This window comes from Nilaparvata lugens, chromosome 14, assembly GCF_014356525.2.
Source record: "Nilaparvata lugens isolate BPH chromosome 14, ASM1435652v1, whole genome shotgun sequence".
NCBI classification, from domain to species: Eukaryota; Metazoa; Arthropoda; class Insecta; order Hemiptera; family Delphacidae; genus Nilaparvata; species Nilaparvata lugens.
In genome coordinates, this window is record NC_052517.1 from 8,818,001 (window position 1) to 8,830,865 (window position 12,865).

Sequence of the window (12,865 nt, forward strand, 5' to 3'; positions counted from 1 at the left end):
TAATGTAATTCATCGATTGAATATTATCTTTTTCATAATTCAATTCAAAGCTTTGCTTTCATAACTAGCATCAGATTTCTATTATCATACATACCTGAAATGGCGGCTGATTTTGAAAGCTGTGATTTACTAATCTGAACTCCAAAACAACAAAAAATATTCCATTCAAATTATTTGGTAGGTATTCTATTCTAATTTATTTTCAGAAAAATAGAAATCCTTTTTATAATAAGATAATTTTTATAGAAATAATTCTGAAATAACCTTTCAATATTGTTTATACCAGTAACAGTAGGCCTAACCCACTTTCACAACTTGTCCAATAACTGTGGTTGAATTCAGAATGAAATTGACAATATCCCGGTTGAGATGTTGCAGCAGTCGTTCAGGAATCTCAAAACAGATTTAAATAGTGTATTCATGCTGAAGAAAGCCATCTTGATAAAGTAATTGCCGAAAAGTAATAGATGTTATTAATAATTATTAAAATGACAAGTCTTGAACTTTACATTAGTCTATATCAAATCATTTTTGTCCTTCCCACTTCTGTTTCATGGCATTTTTGAAAGATCACGTTTTTCAGGATCACTCTGTATTCAGTTATGGTCACATTTGCTGCAGGTGATGGATCTATCATTGATGGATTGTATAATCAATTGAGCCTAGTGAGCATCGATATGGTTCAACGTGGCAACATTGTACAATGAGTTTATATGCAGTGCTGGGACACAACTCCGAGTGTCCCATTGTTTAGCATTCAGTCTATGTAACAGTGTTGCCAATTTTGCAATCCTACTCCACAAGCTAAATATTGCACATTGGGCCACCGCCTTCTCATTGACCTCTAACCTAAATTTTACAGTACAAATCTGTAGCATACGGTTCCATGTTCAAGCCTTACAAATAATTGTTTTAAATGTTATTTTCAGAGGTGAATCTACGTAGGCCTATCTACTTTTATAATAACAAGTTTAAGGCTATGTAATTTCCTGTGAATTTTTGGGATCAAAAAGCTGCACGGAATTGTAAATGGTGAGTGGATAGTGGATCTGTTTTATTTCATCATAGAGGAAAGATAGCATGAATGCTAGCTTTTCTCTATAATTCTATTTAAACATGTTATAAAAATGTTATGATGTATAATTATAACAACATGATTCAAGTGGGTATGTACAGTATATGTACTGGATACTGGAACCTGATTGACTTCCCAGTGACCACAAAAAGGTGTTAATTTGATCACTTTTTCAATCAAAAATGGATAGTGTCCCACTTGAGCTTTTTAGTGAAGCCGCCACTGATTTGAGCTTAGCTATAAAAACATTACAGAGACTATACAATCTATGGTTATATTCATTATTCATTCATGTAGTCACTGTAATTGTGGAATGCAGGTCGCTCCACCTAGCGGCAGTCTTTGTAGTTACCTCCCACTTGAATAGTTGGATGTTTTGCCACTAGAGGACAGTATAATATTATACACAGTACAGTTACGCTACAACACAGAGAAGAAAGCAGAGAACGCATCTAATGTTGCGCTAAATGGGTGACCAGCTGTGTTAAGTGGGTGAGGTGGGGAGTAAAGTGGGTGACTAACAGTTAGTTCTTCGATTTGCTACAAGAGATCAGTACCATCAAAAATTGTAGTACTCTGTCACCTCCTCCCCTTGATCCAATATTAGTTTCCATTACCTTAATAAAATAATCAATTTAATGTAATTCATCGATTGAATATTATCTTTTTCATAATTCAATTCAAAGCTTTGCTTTCATATCTAGCATCAGATTTCTATTATCATACATACCTGAAATGGCGGCTGATTTTGAAAGCTGTGATTCACTAATCTGAACTCCAAAACAACAAAAAATATTCCATTCAAATTATTTGGTAGGTATTCTATTCTAATTTATTTTCAGAAAAATAGAAATCCTTTTTATAATAAGATAATTTTTATAGAAATAATTCTGAAATAACCTTTCAATATTGTTTATACCAGTAACAGTAGGCCTAACCCACTTTCACAACTTGTCCAATAACTGTGGTTGAATTCAGAATGAAATTGACAATATCCCGGTTGAGATGTTGCAGCAGTCGTTCAGGAATCTCAAAACAGATTTAAATAGTGTATTCATGCTGAAGAAAGCCATCTTGATAAAGTAATTGCCGAAAAGTAATAGATGTTATTAATAATTATTAAAATGACAAGTCTTGAACTTTACATTAGTCTATATCAAATCATTTTTGTCCTTCCCACTTCTGTTTCATGGCATTTTTGAAAGATCACGTTTTTCAGGATCACTCTGTATTCAGTTATGGCACATTTGCTGCAGGTGATGGATCTATCATTGATGGATTGTATAATCAATTGAGCCTAGTGAGCATCGATATGGTTCAACGTGGCAACATTGTACAATGAGTTTATATGCAGTGCTGGGACACAACTCCGAGTGTCCCATTGTTTAGCATTCAGTCTATGTAACAGTGTTGCCAATTTTGCAATCCTACTCCACAAGCTAAATATTGCACATTGGGCCACCGCCTTCTCATTGACCTCTAACCTAAATTTTACAGTACAAATCTGTAGTATACGGTTCCATGTTCAAGCCTTACAAATAATTGTTTTAAATGTTATTTTCAGAGGTGAATCTATGTAGGCCTATCTACTTTTATAATAACAAGTTTAAGGCTATGTAATTTCCTGTGAAATTTTGGGATCAAAAAGCTGCACGGAATTGTAAATGGTGAGTGGATAGTGGATCTGTTTTATTTCATCATAGAGGAAAGATAGCATGAATGCTAGCTTTTCTCTATAATTCTATTTAAACATGTTATAAAAATGTTATGATGTATAATTATAACAACATGATTCAAGTGGGTATGTACAGTATATGTACTGGATACTGGAACCTGATTGACTTCCCAGTGACCACAAAAAGGTGTTAATTTGATCACTTTTTCAATCAAAAATGGATAGTGTCCCACTTGAGCTTTTTAGTGAAAGCCGCCACTGATTTTGAGCTTAGCTATAAAAACATTACAGAGACTATACAATCTATAGTTATATTCATTATTCATTCATGTAGTCACTGTAATTGTGGAATGCAGGTCGCTCCACCTAGCGGCAGTCTTTGTAGTTACCTCCCACTTGAATAGTTGGATGTTTTGCCACTAGAGGACAGTATAATATTATACACAGTACAGTTACGCTACAACACAGAGAAGAAAGCAGAGGACGCATCTAATGTTGCACTAAATGGGTGACCAGCTGCGTTAAGTGGGTGCGGTGGGGGGTAAAGTGGGTGACTAACAGTTAGTTCTTCGATTTGCTACAAGAGATCAGTACCATCAAAAGTTGTAGTACTCTGTCACCTCCTCCCCTTGATCCTCTGTTGTCATTCCACATCCACATCCAACAAAATAAAAACAAGTCACAATTGGCAATTATCCAATTCCTTCTACTTTGTGGCTACAATAAAAATAGAGCCTACCCAGCTGAAGCGTATATATCTTTATTGTCAATGCCTTTTTTAAATTTGAATATTCATGTGAATTTTTGAAAATTGGCTCACTTAACAAATGATATTTTGTGATTTGAACAATAAAATAACATGTATCTATTACTTTTATCTAGTACAACAAGACTTTTACTTTTTGCAACAAGTGCAGTACGGTATAATATACACAGTACAGTCAATAGTTACACTACCATAAAAATAGAGCCTACCCGGCTGAAGTGTATATCCTTTTTGTCAATGCCTTTTCCAAATTTGCACTTAACAAATGATATTTTGTGATTCAAACAATAGAGAAACATGTATTCATTACTTTTATCCAGTTTCTATAAGGAAATTTATCAGATGATGCTTTAAACACATTTTGAGATGAGACACCAATACAAATCCTAATGGAGAAAGTTTTTTATTTTTAGGGTAGGAACATTTTTAGAGTGGAGAAGTTGTAGATAAAGATCCAATATTCATTTATGGCATTGGTAATGGAAAGGTATGCATGAAAAAGAGCCTTGCAAAAAAGGACCATTTTACAAGGAATATGGACTATACCTGGAGCATTTGACTAAACAAAATTCTACAACCTGGTGTAATGTACTCTGAGGATAGGATTAATTAATCAGACTATAGAATTATTCATAATCAATCAGCTGACAAGTGGATTACACAGATGGCTAGAGAAGCCGTGACTATTTCACTTGACACTGGGGAGTGACACAAGAGAAATGCACCGTTGATGGTGCATGCACTTTGTATTCAATTGTACTTCATAGCTGCTCTTTCATGAGCTGTCTCATGGTCTCATATATACAGCGCGAATTTGAGAGAGACTACTACACCTCAGAATTTTGCATTCATTCATTCTGCATTCATAAACTGATGCACTGATGTGTGTATAGGGCATTCCTATTGCTTTTTATCTTGAATAAATGAGTCTTTCCCAATTTGAATAGGCTAATAATAAATTATTTTACCTGATAAACTGAAAATTCAGTTGAAAATAACTAAAAAACTAACAGACAATATTCTGAATAAAATAAATTGGAGACTAAAGAAATTTTTATTATGTTAAATATTGTCTATAACTAAAATAAATGTTGATATAATAGTTGATTAATTTTCAAGCTGATAAATAATTATTGTCCACAGAAATAATTAAATGAAAATTAAAAAAAAATCTGGTAGTTCTGTGAACAGTAGACCTCACACAGTTATAAACCACAGCCTCCTCTGTCCTTATACTGTCAATCAGAGTAAATTCTGTCTTGTCCTGTCGTGTCAGCGAGATATCAGTGTATAAACTACCAATGGCTGTTTGGGTTGTTGTATTGACAATACTAATAATTATTTGATGTAAACAGCTATATTATGCTACTATCACCAAAAGCTTACCGAGTTGAAAGTAGAGAAGAGTCTGGAGAGAATACTGGTTGTTCTGCGAACAGTGGACTTCGCTCATAAATACAACTTTCAAACTAATGAGATTGGCCATCAAGAAAGTACAGTATATTGTGAAGATTTAGCCATGTCATCTATTATTTTCTCCATTAAAGTGCTAGAGACATTTTTTCCAGGGACACGGCACTTATAAATGTCTCTCAAGGAGGTACCTTTATTTCGTCCCCATATTTACAATATCAACATACGAGAGGTTATCTCTAAAGTAAAGACCGTTGGGAAATTTCTTGCCGTGAGGTTGGCTAACCTGTGTCAGCTGAATCCAGTCTCGTAATATACACACTGCATTGTTGTCTGCCATTTGTCATGTTGTTCTATCTTTATTTAAATTTCAGTTATAGCGTTTAGAGATGAATGAGACAATTGATGTTGCCGCCAATTGTGAAATTCGTGGAGTGATACGTTTTTTAAACCAACAAAATGTTAAAAACGATCGAAATTCATAGGCAGTTGGTTACTGTGTACGGTGAAAATGTAATGAATGAAAGAAACGTTCGAAAATGGTGTGAAAGGTTTAGAAATAAGAGAGTTAACGTGCATGATTAAGAACGTTCCGGGAGGCCCTCAATAATCAACAAGGACTTGTTGAAAAAGGTCGATGAAGAAATCAAAAACAATCGTCAATGTGACAATATCTGAATTGACCCGTATTTTCCCTGGTGTTTCCCATTTAGGCTTCAGAAAAGTTTGTGCACATTGGGTGCCATACGCATTATCTGAACGTCACAAACAAATCCGAATGGGATCTGCTTTGGAATTTCTAATGCGCTACAAAGAAAATGGTGATGAATTCCTTAATTCAATAGTTGCCGGCGATGAAACCTGGATTTCTTATTACACTCCAGAAAGAAAACGGCAGTCATGTGGATGGCATCATCCTCAGTCACCAACAAAACCAAAAAACATCAAGCCACTTGGGATCGATTTGGCATTATATTGATTGACTTTATGCCAAGCAGAATGACTGTAAATGCAGAATATTACTGTGAAACACTCTTCAAGTTACGGCATGCCATTCAGAATCGCGGACGACTTACTGATGGCATACTGTTGCACGATAATGCTCGCCCACATGTGGCTGGCAAGACGCTCGATTTACTGAACAGATTTTGATGGGAAATTTTCAGTCACCCACCATACAGTCCAGATTTAGCACATTCAGATTACCATTTGTTTGGCAAATTGTAAGAATTTTTGGGAGGTAAGCAATTCACGGGTGATGACGAACTTAAAGATGCCGTGAATCGATGGCTAAATGAACTGGTGGCAGAGGAATACGACAAGGGTATATTAAAGCTGGTGAATCGCTATGACAAATGTCTCAATTCATATGGCGACTATGCAGAGCACTAATGTAAGTTGTGTATTTCATTCTGTATAACTTTGTTTGAACATAGTTTTTCAATAAATTTTTTTACAACAAAACGGTCTTTACTTTAGAGATAACCCTCGTACATTACAACTTTTCTAATAATTAATTATAAGAAATCGGGCAACTGACGGGAAAAGGAATATGCAGTAGACACTTTAGACAATAAATCGTCTCACAGATGATAGTGAGACGGAAAAAGATTTTGAATAAGATGGGTTTGTTGGTGACAATAATAGGAGGTTGCTAATGATGTTTTTCTGAAAAAGTGGATTTAATGTTATGGCTTGTTATGCTATGCAGAATGTTAATGCTCACAACTCGGTTTCCGATCTCATACTAAAAGGAAAACAAAAGCAGACTAAGCTGTGATGCCTCCTGCCGGCTCTGTAAGTCTAGAAACTATTCATCTATGAAGCAGGGGAATTTCGTGTTGCAAAAAGGGAAGAAATGGTGCAATCAAGTGAGAAGTTTTCTTCAATCAATAAATACAGTATGATTTGGAGCGGCTCAGACGTTCTCAAGGTTCATCGCTAACAACTGCTATCTTGTCCTCTGAGGTCTGAGTGAGACAGAGAAGGAAAATGAATAAGTAGTGTGACAACAAACCCTGCTCACTAAAGCTACCACAGTATTCAGTTTTGCCAAGGCGAATAAACCACGGTTTGTATACTTACTGCCTGGTTATCCAGTGTATATATTATGTCACATCTAAAAATAGATCGATAGCAATAGCATTCCTTCATCATTGATACCATTCATTCAATACAATTCATTTCAAAGCGGCACATTTTCTATTCTGAGATATGAGAGCCAATCTTTTTACTTATATTTATTGTGGACAAGATTTTCTCTTAACATATTTTCAATTCAATGATCTTTAATTTAAAAAAGAATAAAGATTGTTGTATCTTGCAAGATAACAGCGCTATATACGAAAAAGTAACTTTCTGGATGGAGGATGGTCTGCGGTTTTTTAAATTACAAAAAACCAGAGGTCTTATCAAAAATCATTACACATGTTTCTGTGCCTTGTTTCAAAGTACTCGTATACCAAATTCCATCCAAATCGGACAATAACTGCGACTACAACTGCAGTACAAATAAACAGACAAACACACAAAAGCCAATCGAGTTGAAACATAATCAGCTTTGCTTTGGTCAATTGAATAAATAAGAATGAATAAATGAACTAAATAATGCTAGAGAAATTATAATATTTTCGACTAAAAAATAATAATTTTCAAATAGTTGAGGAATATTTTTATCAGATAGAAAGATTATCACGGAAACGGATGAATACAAATTCAAATGTGAACTGAGTTTGTTAACATTTCAAACAAGTGACATTAGATACAGTCATGTGGATGAGAAAACTGCGTGAGGTCTACTGTTCACTGAACAACTAGTAATTTAAACACAGATTATCCGCGTATCTGCTTCACAATTATACACCTGGTATACTACTGCTCAGTAACCGTTATTGCAGAGAACGGAGCTGATTCAATGAAAACGTGAGCGACTCATGTGCATTACGAAGCTGAGCTCGGTACAGATTTCCATGTCAAAGTTCTCCTATAAATAGAGATGCTCACCGTCAATCATCCTCTTGCTTCCAACTTGTTGCTGTCTTGAATTAGTTCATACTGTTGCCATGGGTGATTGCAGTGTTGGCGACTTTCTGCTGGTATTCCTCCTCTTGGCCATCCCTCACAATGGGTGAGTTCCACTTGACACATTTTTATCTATTTCCATCTCTTTTACCTATTTTTGAAATATTAAAAAAAAACTTTTTTACTACTTCTACCCATTCTCACACACTATACTGTATTTTACAATGGTTCTCCAACATTTCTACTAATTTACTTTCGTTCTTGTGTGCCTGAATCTAACAGTAGAATTTATCAATTGTGTGTTTATCATAGAAAATTACTACTACTGGTACTCTCTCTCTCTCTCTAAATATATTTCTTCTCTAGCCTATCTATTTAGTTCATTTCAAATATCTCTATGATATCAATAATAATATTCATTCTCTAATAATATTTCTATATTTTATTATTATTAAACGAAAATCCAAATCAAATGCTGTAATTCACCCCGAAGACTTCTGCTACTGCAAATATTGACAACAGGGTAAACAGCTAGATGGAAATTCGATGAGCGCTACTATTCAAAAATTATTGGTCAGCCCGGGACAATAACCATCAACCATAATTTTCCGGGCTGACTAATAATTTTTGAATAGTAGTGCTCAACGAATTCTCATCTAGCTGTTTACCCTGTTGTCAATATTTGCAGTAGCAGAAGTCTTCGGGGTAAACTACAGCATGAAATTTGGATTTTCGTTTAATAATAATAATTATTTCATCAGCATTTGAATTATTGCAATATCTCAGTAATTTCCACCTGTTTTTTTAATTCATTTACATTATTCAGTAACATTTGATTTGATAACAGTTCTCGAACATTTCCTGAGTAGATAGGCTTAGTAAATTCAGGATAAGTCAGAACCTGATGACTATGTATTCATTCATTGTTGCTTTTGAAATTTATGCATTCTTTCGGCAGTCTAGATTATAACAGGATATTAATATATATGTTGAAAAACTCAGCGAATTTCTCCATGTTGAAAACAATTTTACGAAACTCAGGACCTAAGTAACCGTCAGTTAGGGGTAGAGATTTCTAATTACATATGGGAGTCATGAGACTTGATTTAAAAGTTTTTACTATTGAATTTCATTGAGTGAGTCAATCTGGTAGGAATTTTATCAACACACAAATTGTGACATTTCATCAATATGATACTAGTAGTTCTGTGAACAGTAGACCTCGCGCAGTTATAAACTACAGTCTCCTCTAATACTGTCGATCAGAGTAAATTCTGTCCTGTCCTGTCGTGTCGGCAAGTTATCGGTGAATAAACGACTAATGGCTGTTTGGGTTGTTGTATCGATAATGATAACAATTTGATATAAACAGCTTTGCTGCTATCGTCAAAAGCTTACCGAGTTGAAAACAGAAAAGTCGGGATAAAATACTATGCTACTTCAAGTTATCAATTGCATGCCTCACTGCATGCAATTAATAGTTCACACAACAGCTGTGTTTTCAATGAGTTACATTGAGATATTGAATTGTATGCATCATTGCATGCAATTTATAATCCACTCAACAGCTGATTTATGATGAATGATTCTATAGTCTGATTTTTACTCTAATATTGGCGTATGATGGAGGCTCCTCTTCCTTTTATACTATCCTTGAAATGCAAAATTTCCAAAAAACCTTGTATATACGTCGACGCGAAATTAAAAAAGGATTTTACCTGTCAAATGTCATGAAAATCTATTGCTGCGTTTCGACATATAAATGCGGAACATAAATATAAACATATAAACATTAACAACAAAAATGCAAAACCGTCGACTTGAATCTTGGACCTCACTTCGCTCGGTCGAAAAAAAAACTACCAAGAAGATTATGCTATCGGATCTTGGATTCCAACTGTTTAGGAAGGTGTAGCATGGATTTAACTTATTTTAATACTACAAGTGAATTATGAGGAACTTGGTCATTCAGTGGCTTTTAACGTGAGCTGGAAAAATAATAAGCTGGTTCTCACCATAGCTAACCATTGAATATCAATCCCATCACGACTGAAATATTTTACCACACTATCTCTGATTATTTCGCCGAGAGGCCTATTAATCTATCTTTATAATTTTTCCTTGCCGTTATGAAAATTGATCACCTGACGCTAGTATTCCCGTGCATTTCAAGTCTACTATTCAAAGATTTGAGCCAGCTGGTGACAGGGCAATAACGCTGAAGACACACGACGTGTGCTATCTCTTCGTAGTGAATCATTCAATAGAATCAACAGTTGCCAACAGTTTGCAATTGGATAATCACATTTTCTCGAATTTCGAGCTTATTTTTAATTTTAGGTGAAAATGTTACTGAACATTAATTGTAGAGATTCTCATGATCAATCTTTTCCACTCGAAATTTTTTGTTTAAATTGTATCTGAAGCCTGATAATTGAGAATCTGAAATCAAACTTTGCATAGATGGGGCGGAGCTCCTGAAATTTTTACAGATATGGGACTTGCGACAGTTGATAGTGCTTATCGATGACTATAACTTTATAAAAATCGTTGGAGCCGTTTTCGAGAAAATCGTAAAAAACCCTGTTTTTGCCAACATTTTCGCCATTTTAGCCGCCATCTTGAATCGCATTTGATCGAAATTGTTCGTGTCGGATCCTTATATTGTAAGGACCTTACGTTCCAAATTTCAAGTCATTCCGTTAATTGGGAGATGAGATATCGTGTACACAGACGCACACACACTCATACACACACACACACACACACACACACACACACACACACACACACACACACACACACACACACCAATACCCAAAAACCACTTTTTTGGACTCAGGGGACCTTGAAACGTATAGAAATTTAGAAATTGTGGTATGTTGATTTTTTTCGGAAAGCAATACTTTCCTTACCTATGGTAATAGGGCAAGGGAAGTAAAAATCGAGCCTCAAGTTTTCTATACGTTTCAAGTCCCCCTGAGTCCAAAAACATGATTTTTGGGTGTTGGTCTGTGTGTGTGTGTGTGTGTATGTGTGTGTGTGTGTATGTCTGTGAACACGATAACTCCATTCCTAATCAACCGATTGACTTGAAATTTTAAACTTGAGGTCCTTATACCATGAGGATCCGACAATAAGAAATTCAATAGAATTCCAATTCAAGATGGCGGAAAAATGGCGGATAATTACTAAAAAACCATGTTTTTCACGTTTTTCTCGAAAACGGCTCTAACGATTTTCTTCAAATTCATACCATGGATAGCTATTTATAAGCCCTATCAACTGGCATGAGTCTCATTTCTGGGAAAATTTCAGGAGCTCTGTAATATTCTTGAGAAAAATGGCTGATAATGACGAAAAAACCATGTTTTTCACGGTTTTCTCGAAAACGGCTCTAACGATTTTCTTCAAATTTATATCATAGATAGCTATCTATAAGCCCTATCAACTGGCATGAGTCTCATTTCTGGGAAAATTTCAGGAGCTCCGTAATATTATTGAGAAAAATGGCGGATAATGACTAAAAACCATGTTTTTCACGATTTTCTCAAAAACGGCTCTAACGATTTTTTTCAAATTCATATCCTGTATAGTTATTTATCAGATCTATCAACTGGCATGAGTCTTTTTCCTGGGAAACTAATGGGGGTCCACCCTATCCTTGAGAAATGGACTTTGTAACCTCCATCTCGTGCATGAGGTAGGTAGGTAGGTAGAGCAGTTTATAAAAAGTACACAGTTATAGTCAAGATATTTCATCTGTAGAACAGCTGTTTTGACGACTTTTAAAAAAAATCATCGAATTTCACAATTTACACGAAGGAAAAGTACTCTGAAACAATAATTATATATACACATATACAGTAGTCTGATCGTAGTTGCAAATAATATGTTGCCGCCAATAAATTGTCATGGTGTTATTCCCCTAAATTATTCTCGTTTGAGAATGAGGCTTACAGTTCAATGAGCAAGGAAAGTTGTGTGAGTGTACCACACCAGATTTTTTCTATTCTCTTTCCACTAATTCACAAAATTGTAATTTCAATGCCTTGGTACGTACGACGTCCAAACTTGGGTCGTAGAACTCGAAATGCTGTCAATTTAGAATATGCACGGGAAAATCAGCAGCAAGGAGATAATACTATTCAATTTCCCAGCAAGCTGCAATCAACTATATCTGAAAATACAAACTGCTGCACAACTAACTTAGCACATATGAAGTCCATATTGAGATATAGATGTAAATTAATACTGATTTTGGATGATTGTCATGAAAATATAGTGCATCAGATTAAGCTAAGGCTAAGAGCAATTGAGGAGGCGCGGCTTGGTGAAACAGAGTGTTGATCTTATGGAGATTGCCTTATCACACCGTTCCACGCCATACCCGATTCAGTGTGTGTGAGTTCTTCCATTCAAACTAATAAGTAAAAAGCACCTGGATACAAAATTCCTGATCGCGCCTCCTCAGGTATGCATCCAGCTATAGTTTGTCATATGAGATGCATGAACTATTTGGCGGTACGAAGTTTGCCGGGCCAGCTAGTGTTCAATAAACATTCACACATCCGCTACAAATAATCAAAGTCCAGTCAATATAGACATGAAAAAGGGGATGTGATTGCAATTTGTATTGTAGTTCTGATTTTTTAATATATTATTTGGGTACATAAGAGAATTCCAGAACCAATTTCCCCATGCAAAATTTCCTTGAGCTAGATACAGGATGGCCCAAAAAAACTCGTATTTTCGGCTCATTTTCCAGTTTTCAGCTATTTCTGCCAAATTTCGTAATCGAACAGAAAAATTTGTGCTCGCCTTTTTTTTAGATTGTAAAATTCTGAATAAAATGAGATCATTTAGAGTACCCGTTAGAGTACTCTCTATCTCCAATGAGTACTGAGATATGATT

General features: G+C 35.2%; 1 protein-coding gene across 2 annotated transcripts in view; it reads left to right on the forward strand.

Annotated features, from left to right (window-relative positions):
- The first annotated feature begins 7,949 nt into the window (after window positions 1-7,949).
- The window catches only part of LOC111050857, a 201,553-nt gene continuing 196,637 nt past the window's right edge, over window positions 7,950-12,865 (forward strand). For both annotated transcript variants that reach the window (XR_005572881.1, XR_005572882.1), the window contains exon 1: window positions 7,950-8,056. The gene's annotated coding sequence lies outside the window, so the exon portion shown is untranslated. The remainder of the gene's footprint in view (window positions 8,057-12,865) is intronic.